General features: G+C 43.4%; 1 protein-coding gene across 1 annotated transcript in view; it reads right to left on the minus strand.

The window, feature by feature from the left end:
* Window positions 1-9,727, minus strand: part of LOC124776929 — a 521,086-nt gene extending 511,359 nt beyond the window's left edge. Inside the window, exon 1 of the mRNA XM_047252187.1 lies at window positions 9,622-9,727. The gene's annotated coding sequence lies outside the window, so the exon portion shown is untranslated. The remainder of the gene's footprint in view (window positions 1-9,621) is intronic.
* Window positions 9,728-10,109: the final 382 nt, after the last annotated feature.

The raw sequence follows: 10,109 nt of genomic DNA on the forward strand, positions 1-10,109 counted from the left end.
TCTCACTTGTTTGACCTTTTCTGCCCATGTCCCATTTCTAATCCATTACATGTGGAATGATTTCTAAACGCCTTTCATGCATTCACAGCGCCAGATTTACATCTGGTTGTCAACACTGACACTAATTTTTTTCCAACGTTAACTGGTCCCGCATTAACGCATTAGAATATCCACCAAGTTTCGTTGTCATACGATAGACGTCTGTGAGTAGTTGCACTTTAATTATAGCCATCCGGCATTTCTTTTTGTTCCTTTATGTCGAAAAACATCATAGACAAAGATTTTTGTCACCTCGAGAAGCGGCTGAAACAGTTCAAAACATATTTTCGAGGCACCAACATTAGACTGGGAAAAAGTGTTTCCAGAACTGTTTCGAAAGCACACAAAGGTGTATAAATTTTAAAGCCGATTATTACGAGAAATATTTACAATCTGTGATACCAAAAGAATGTTTTCCTTCCATTTCAAAAGCGGCTCTCGGGTTAATTGCGTGGAAAGGGCTGAAAGCACAACGGAAGTGGGGAAAAAACAAGAAGACAGAAGGCCATGCGCAGTCGTAAACCGTTTCCTGTTTGAAGCAGAGAAAGGGACACCCTTACTTAGGTTGCAGGTGCGACGCCAGAGATCGTTCGCATTCGTCTTCCCATGTTAAATGGTCTACAGAGTTGCTTTCACTTTTACAGCAACTCGCAGATTTGCTGTGCCACGTTTCCGTGGTGAAATGTGGAGTTTGATTGGGAAATGTGATGTCACATTATATTAATGTTACACAGTAGTATAGTGATTCACTTCTTTAATGTAATGCGGCACTGGACAACAGTTACTGTAGGTTGCTAGATGTGTCAAAGGAAATGAGTCGCTAAACGCAGGTGATGCAACCGAAACCTGTTTGGCGAAACAAAATGAAGGTTAGTTAGCGGCCGGTTGCTGCCATTCCTATGTTACACTTTGTAGAAATGCACGCGGAGACCACGTTCATTGTGGTTGAAATGATGGCCATTGTAGGCACATATTGTGTGAGCCTCTGCTCTGGGGAAACATTGCCTTGGTGACAGAGAACGTAAAAGCAATAGACTGTCTAAGTCTGGGGCATCTCCAGACATGTCTTTGCTGATTATCGGGGCTCAGTTTGCAGCGGGACTCATCACTGAAGACAATTGTGCTCCAGTCACTGAGATTCCAGGCCGAAGACGTGTCTGGAGATGTCCTGGACAGAGGTGGGATACCATCCTGACTGTCTCCCGTCATACGGCCATTTCTTTCCGTAGCAGGATCCCATTTATTGTCGTCCGCGGCAACCTTACAGCACAGAGGAACGTAGACGATATTTAAGATAATGATCGAAGCAGGAGAAATGAATTAAAATTTGTACTGCGGCCGGGACTCGAACCCGGGTCTTCTCGCTTCCTAAACAGAAATGCTAACCATTACACCACCACACGAAGAACTATCTAAGCTGAATGCTCTCCCCAACACAAACCTCAATTCATTGTTCCCTTACATATTGTCACTACTGCCAGGGCTCTCCGATATTGGCAACCACCACAGCATTGAACGTAATGGGACGTCCTTGTACCGTTGGTGATCTTATAATGAAATGTTTCCCTGAGACATTTAAGTCTCTTTTTATTATCTACGATAAAGATGGAAGCAGACGAAATGAATTAAAATCCGTGCTGCTGCCGGGAACCGAACGGGTATCTTCTTGCTCGCTACGGAGAAATGCTAACCATTACACCACCACTCTCCGAAAATGAATATTGCTGCACGAACTACCTAAGCTGAGTGCCCTCCCCAACACAAATGTCAATTCATTTTTCTGTTATGTATTGTCACTACTGCCAGGGCTCTCCGATATTGGCAACCACCACAGCTTTGAACGTAATGGGACGTTGTTGTACCACTGGTGATCTTATAGATATTATAATTGAACGTTTACCTGAGACATTTAACCCCCTTTTTTTGTTATTATCTACATGGTGGTGTAATGGTTAGCATTTCTGCATAGCAAGCAAGAAGACACCCGTTCGAGTCCCGGCCGCAGCACAAATTTTAATTCATTTCGTCTGCTTCGATCATCATCGTAGATAATAAAAAGAGACTTAGATGTAACAGGTAAACATTTAATTATAAGATCTGGTAGACGATATCCTACGCCCCGTTTATTGGCCATCATGGTAAGCCATCTTCGGCTTACATTTCACCAAGGTAATGCCCACCGGCACACGACGAGAGTTTCTACTGCGTACTTGCCAAACCCTACCTTCGCCAGCAAGGCTGCCAGATCTCTTCCCCAATTGCGAACATATGGGTCACTATAAGCAGGGCCCTCCAACCTGCTGAAGATTTTGACGAGTTCCGTTCGACATCCCTCAGGAGGACATCCAACAATTCTGTCAATCAATGCCAAGCCGAATAATTGCTTGTATAAGAGCCAGAGGTAGATCGACGCGTTATTGACTTTCTGGATGTTTGAAGCTGTTTCTCATGTATAAATCATCCATTTTATCTAAAATTGTAGTAATTAGCCTGTTTGTACACATATATCACATCTACCGACTTCTGTCCGATTCGGATAATTCATTCGTGGTGCGTCGTTACTTTTTTTATTTCATTATTATTTTTCTGTTTGTGTTGGAGTGTACATTGCGTGATGAAGTGCTTCCAAAACTGCAAGAAGTCGTCGAGGGTACTGAAGAGAGCGATAAGGGAGTCTACGTCCGTACTCAGCTAACCATTGTGAAGTGCATGGCAGAGGGTAATCACTCACTGTCTAATACACGTTAGGATTCATTCCTGTTCCACTCGCGTATGGAGTGTGTTATGATGACGACGAACGAATCGTCGCCAGCGTGAATTACTGGTGACCAATGCTAAATAGAAACACATAGAGATGTGTCGCCTGGCCACCAAGAGCTGTTGCAGGACGATTTGATTCACGGCTCCAGTTATATGGCTTCTTCCGTGAATACCGATTTTACGACTATGACGAGTGGGGCCTGAAGATGGCATCAATGTAATGCCGAAACTGGTAGCACATATAATTTCATAAAACAAACTAAATGTCTACAATACGTACGTCTGTTGGTAAATTATTGCATCAAGAAGTAAAATAATTAAAAGTCGTTGGAAAAAAATAATATATTGTACTTAACTGGTGCTACAACAGTCTTCATAGTCAGGAGGAATATAATTACAAACAGAGAGCTATAGAGGCATCACATGGGCCATACTGTAACTAAGCGGCTTGTTAGAGGTTGCTTCCTGTCATCTGAAGGCTATACTACTTTCCTACTTGACGTCCCAAGCAAGAATGGCCGAGCGCAGGCTAGAGACTTGCAAGCCGCGGAGCGGCGCTAGTCTTGATTCGCGGGTCCAGCGATACTAGTGCGGACCGCAGTCGATAACAGCAACCCCTAACAAGTGTGGTATTGAACGTTGATACCACAAAGTGCATAAAAGCCGAATGCTTAAACGCCTCTGTGTGCGGTAATATTAGTGCAATGATCTCTTCGCACTCCTTATAGGAGTGAAACGTTGGAGAATCTTCTGGTATCGACATCATCTTCGTCGACAGCACCCGGCTCGCCGTGGGTAGCTCACAGTTAAGCGAGAGAAGGCGCTTTTAAATGTCCCACCAGCGTGCGCCGGGTGAACATAGGGCTGTTGATAAAATATCGATATATCGATGTATTACCAAAAGTATATCCATAAATACGAGCGATACTTCTTCCCCCGATATGCCGATACAGCGATGACAAAATACCAATAGCGAATGCCGATACTTTTATTTTAAATTATATATTTTTTTCGCAATTTTCGGTAAATATTTCAAATTGTTCTTTAGAAATAGTAGTAGAACATAATTTTACTTTCACTGTGTGAAGGAGTCTTACTACTTTTTGAGCTTTCATCACGTCCACTTTTTCTCTTTGTGTGAAGCAAGTATAGGTGGCACAACAAAGAAGTCCGATTGCATTGGGTGGTGGCAACGTGACTGGAATAATAAGATTTCCGACACGAAGAAATAGCACATCAGTTGCGTTAAAAACAGTTTCTAGCGCAACTAGTGTGCTATTTCTTCACATCGGCATTCTTTAAAAACCGGTGCTGAAAAAGATGAACGAAAACGTAAATGACAAGGCTGCAGTGGGCGGAGACGTGTGAGGGCAAATGCTGAAGTAATCGGCGATCGGCGCTACCAACAAAAACTGCAAAGTTTAACTTCACCACACTATTGTGACACTACAGATGCTACATCGCTGGCGTTTGCAGAAAAGAAGAGCAGACAAGACCACATGAAGTGTTCCGGACAAATCCGATACGTGACGAAACCAAACGACGGACCCATCCGACACCTTTTATTGTGCCACTTACATGTAGTTACCATCGTTAGAAAAGTGGTTATCGCCAAAATTGAGCTTGCATCGTTTCCCTTTCAATTCTCGCTCTAATGGGGACAATCAGGCTTCTAGCTTGTTGATGTGCAAAATATCTAATAATAAATCAATACTTAAATGTACAGCTCTAAAACCGGCAGTGTATTTATAATGTGAAGCCAATATTTTTGTAGGCCGGTCCGTCGATAATTTTCCCGTCGATATGTCGTTTATCGTCTATTTCTTCGATATCTCGTCGACGTATAATGATAACTTTTAAACATCGATATAACGGATTGCCGATATTTTTAAAAACATCAACAGTCCTAGTGAGCATCACCATACAGTCGCTCGCTCTTCTCCGTCGGTTGGTGCCACGCACACATGCCACCATAGGACCGTAAATTGACACGACCTCACTGTTGAGAGCCCTGTCTGGCCGGCACGTCTTTTTAAGCAGCCGCAATTCAGAGTGTTGCCCAGATTCGGTGCACATGTGGTCTCATCAACATTAGTGCCGGAGACTTCAGTGAGAGCCATGCACCGAAGTAGCACGACACTGCTGAGCATCACCAACACAGAGACACTATCAACGTGCACCAGCATTCAAAGACGATTTGTTTCTGTCAATGATACTGCTCCCCTTATATATAGCTTAGCACCACAGAAGAACCTACAGCACTCCAAAGTTACGTATGCGTTTCCGTACGTTCAAATGCTCTCTTAGGCAATCATGGCTGGTGACAAAATATTCACTATTTCTGCGCACAGGTACAGATATGTAGCTTTATTGCTTTATCCATTTCAAGTTACCAAAATTTTCAAGCACAGCAATGTTCCAACAGAGCCGTCACGCTGCTGTCACACACCCTGAAGCTGTTAGAAAAGATCATAGAAATGAGACTTAGCAAGATAGTAGAAGCTTTGTTGAGGAGGAACAACATGGGGTCACGAAAGATGGAGGTACTATGGATCTTATTTTTGCAGTACGAATCTTCACACAGAAGTACTGGGAATATGGAGCTGGCCGCTGTGGCCGAGCGGTTCTAGGCGCTTCAGTCCGGAACCGCGCTGCTGCTACGGTCGCAGGTTTGAATCCTGCCTAGGGCATGGATGTGTGTGATGTCCTTAGGTTAGTTAGGTTTAGGTAGTTCTACGTCTAGGGGACTGATGACCTCAGATGTTAAATCCCATAGTGTTTAGAGCCATCTGAACCATTTTGGGAATATGGAAGAAATCTTGTGATGGTATTTGTGGACATTGAAAAAGCGTATGACAGTGTTCCTCGAAACATGATATGGGTATGTTTGGAAGACCTAAAGGTGCCAAAGTTCCTAACTGATAAAGTCAAGATGCTATAGAAAAGTGTGACAGCTGTGTCAAGATAGGCAACGGACAATCAGAGTGGTTTGAAACAAAGAGAGGTGTCCAAGAAGGCAACAAGAAAGTACCCTATCACCACTCCTGTTTGTAATAGTAATGGACAAGATCACGAAATCTATCAAGAAAATAGACAGCAAACCATATGCCTGGTTTTTGCTGATGATTTGATAGTACGGAGAGAGACAGAAGCTGAAGCACAGAAGAAACTTAATGACTTGAACAACACATACAGAAAATTCGGACTAAAAATAAGTAAAACAAAGACAGTAGAAATGACCATCAACAAGCAAGGAACAACCTCAAATATTTTCCTACAAGGAGTCAAAGTACAATCTGTTTCCCATTTCAAGTACCTAGGAAACATGATCTCGAAAGACAATACCATTAACCAGGAAGTACTTAGCAGGACACAGAAAGCCACCAGTTTCCACTGTCAAATCAGAAATATTGCCTGGGATGATAAAATGCCACAAAAAGCAAAAGTGAGTATGTATCACATAAGGTTTAGAAACATGTACCCTACTAAACAAAGACCTCAGCAGAATTCAGGCAACATAAATGAGATTTATTAGAAGTATGAATCAGACAACTAGAAAGGAAAAAATCAGGCATGGAGTGAATAGAAAAGTAACCGGTATTGAGGTTTCTGTTATCAGTGTCATAAAGAAGGGCAGTCTTCACTATGCCAGTAATGAGAATGAATAGCGGAAGACCTGCCAAAAAGCATTTCAGCCTTATCCTCGTAGGAAGAAGACCACGGAGAACACCAAGAAAACGCTGGATAGAGACTGTGAGATCAGATTTGGCGGAGAAAGGACACAAATGGTGAAGTTTTCCTGGAACAGAAGATGTATGAAGTCAGAAGGAGATGGCACGTGCTTGTACACCACACCCGGGAAGCTGGAGTTGGGAAACGATGATGATGAATGATCCACCAGTAGTCACTACGGGGTTTTCTTCTATAATGCACCTGATCCAGATGTATAATAAAACAGTTTCACAAACGTTAATGGACGTGGACAAGGTTGATAAATACCTCTTCCTGAAAAGCCTACCCCCTTCATCCTCCTAACGAGTTCATCGACAGTCCCTTCTCAATGGCCTCGTCGTCTACTTGACGTTAATTCCTGATCATCCTTACTTTCGTGTTAAAAAGATAAAGAGCGGAAAATTGGTTTCCCAGTTTCGATCTTCTACTTCTTCTTATTCCTCTGCCGCAAATTGTGGCGCGTGTGACCGTGGTATGCGGAGGACACGCGCAATGTCGCAGGCCAGCTCTTCCTATTACGCTCGCTCGCTCCTATTTTGTAACAGTATTGGTCACAGCGTCCCTTTGAATCTGGCGCGACTCAATTTCGCGCATCGCTGACGGCAAATGAGTTCGTTCCGTTGCAGTACAGGGGTCTGGAAGTAAACGGCAGTTGAGGGTAAATTCTCTAATACTTCCTGCACGAAGTTTCGGTGGCGTCAAGAGAAAGTAGCGAAGCTTTCCGTTTCTGCAAAATCTCAGCTACCAGAAGCAGACCTTACAGTATTCTACGACCATCTAACACAGGGAAGAAATTGCCTCTAGATAATGTACTTACATGATTCAGTGTAACTCTGCTAGTCGATTCGATGGTTCAGGTTTCTTTTAAATTTTTTTTAAATAGTTAATGTTCTCGTACGAATACGTTGTGTGAGAAAAATGGCAAGTCAACCACATAGTAATTTGTATGCTACGTTGAGTTACAGTTGTGTGAGTGAAACATTTAAATACATAGCGACATAGAACCAAATCTTGTAAAGCAGTGAAGTGTTCAAACTTACCCGTAGGTCAGCATTTGCTCAATCTTTTTTTTTCTTAATTTGTGAAATAGAATGACAGTTTCGGTTGTTTGTATAAGATGATCTTCATGAATTGAAAACCGAGTTTAGTGTACTATCTGGAAGCATTTATGTTATTGCTTCAATTCCCTTTCAACATATATCTGCTAAGTTTCAGGGACACCTCTGACATATGATAAATCTTCTAGTAAGCTAGCAGAAACATCAAGAAGTCGGAGCGAAATCACGGATCATATCAACAGAAACAAAAAGTTCCTTCTCATTGCTTTAATATGAAGATATGTTTCTTGTGATTTACGATCGCTACGTTCCATAGCAAACAGTAACTTAATTTGACTCAAGTGGTAGTAATTGAAAACATAGTTGATATACTTTCGTAACAAATGTTAGGAAAAACTTCACCTTCAATCAAAAATCGAAGATTCTTTCGTTCATTCAAAAGCACTGAAGACCCATCTTCAGGAGCTTAACATATTATTTCATTATTATCTGTACATCGTACTTCCCACTGGTCCTGTTAAACAAACGCAATTTCATTTGATGATAAAATAATTGTAACTGAAATAAGCATTTGTACTAAAGCTAGTTACTGCTTCTGTTATCTGTTGTTCAGACTCTCTTATGTCTGTAGAACTACGATTAATAACATAAGCAGGAAGTTGTTTCGTCATCAAAGCAACTACTTCTGTAACTAAAGAGGGATATTTTGCTTTATATTTTTGAAAAATAGTAGACGATACCCTAGAGATTTAGTTATGTCTTTGTCGAAACAGTAATCGCTGTCTGAATATTAACCTTACAAACTACTCGCAAACAATGCCAAGCTTGCCTTTTTCTTCTTTCTAAGTACATCAGTTTAAAATGTCATGACACAATTTCTGTTTGAACTACGACAAAACTTAGAAAACGCAATTTCTCGAAAAGAACAATGTTCCAGGCTTTGGTTTTGCCACTAGCAGTAATCTACTAACTAAATATACACTTCTCCTTACCCTGAAATGCCAGCTACAAATTCAGCATTGTCTGTATTAACTTGTACTAGTCGTACACTGCATAGGCCGACATTAATGGGCCAGTTAACTCTCTTTCATATTATTCTCCACAATCTCTTAGAAATATTCCCGTTCTGCAGTGATCACGGTGCCCATACTTGACTACAGATCGCATGTACGGAACACCACGCGTATAGAAAGACGGGCAGTGCGAACGCTTGTACGCTTGTTTGATTGACGACAGAGTGAAACAAAAAGGTTGCAAAACCATTAACTGTTAGACAGTGGAGAATAACGCTGTACGTCTTGCGAGAGAACCTGCTTGTGAATCTCCAATCACCAGCTTTCGGGGCAAAAACTAGGAGTTTTCTTCGCTCCGCGACGTTGCTCTGCCGTAGAAATCATGCAAATAAAATCTGTGCAAATAACAGCCCGCGCAGAGGCGTACAAGCGCTTATTGTTCCCACACTCCTTATGCGAGTGGATGTGGAAGAAACGTTAATGTACAGTGGAAGTCTCTTCTGACAAGCACTTCGGTGACTCGACGAGTATAGATGTGGATTATCTTCGGGGCCATCTGCTGTAGTATACTCTCTCTCCGAAGCAAGAAGCAAACCAAGCCGTGAGAACATTCATCCGAGTACGAACACTGATTTTCGTCACTTCGAACACTTTAGATGCTCAGTAAAACACCATTCTTTTCTCTCGCGGACTGTCACGTCATCTTCTCCAGCCAGTGAAATCGCGTGGTTCAAAGTAGACATCCGTCTCCCGGACTTCTTGTTGCACAACAGGAGCCGGTACCTGTTGCTACAGTAGTCTTACTGTAATCGAGTGACAAGCATTGTGCGTGCTTGGATCGGTGCGAGTGACGAACTCAGAAGCTTTTCGGCACTGCGTCGGTGATTTATTACTTCACGGGAAGCCGTCCGGCTGTGTTTCTGCAGGCGCTGACACAGAGTGTAGAAATCGCCGGCAAGGGTTCATCGGGCAGGCCTGGGAGCAGCAGGCTGATGGGCAGCGGCTAGGGGCTGGCTTACCTTGCGTCTTGACGGCGGGCGGCGAACGCCGCAAGTGGGTCGCGGCACACAAAACTACCGGCTGCCGGCTTCTGGTGCGGCGTGGCGCGACGTTCTCACACTGACGGCTGTCTGCCGACTGCAGACGCGGCCACACCACGCCGCCGTCCGCGCCACGAGCCGCCGTGGCGGGGGTTCAAAGGGTGAGGTGGGGGAGGGGGCGGGAGGAAGGGGGCGTGTCTACATACTCCGTACACAGGCGCGCACCCCGCGCGTGTTGCATCTGCTGAAGACGTACGTAGCTCCAGTCTGGGGACTAGCAGCACCAACACATTTCCGCCGCAGGCGCATCATTCGGAAAAGGTACCACAAATCAGAAGCAAACCTCGGCGATGGCAATGGAAAACGAAAGGCAGTGGGGGCAGAGGTATGCAGGGTGGTCCATTGATACTGACTGGGCCAAATATCTCGCGAAATAAGCATCACACGAAAACCTACGAAGAACGAAA

The sequence above is a fragment of the Schistocerca piceifrons genome, chromosome 1 (genome assembly GCF_021461385.2).
Source record: "Schistocerca piceifrons isolate TAMUIC-IGC-003096 chromosome 1, iqSchPice1.1, whole genome shotgun sequence".
Lineage (NCBI taxonomy): Eukaryota > Metazoa > Arthropoda > Insecta > Orthoptera > Acrididae > Schistocerca > Schistocerca piceifrons.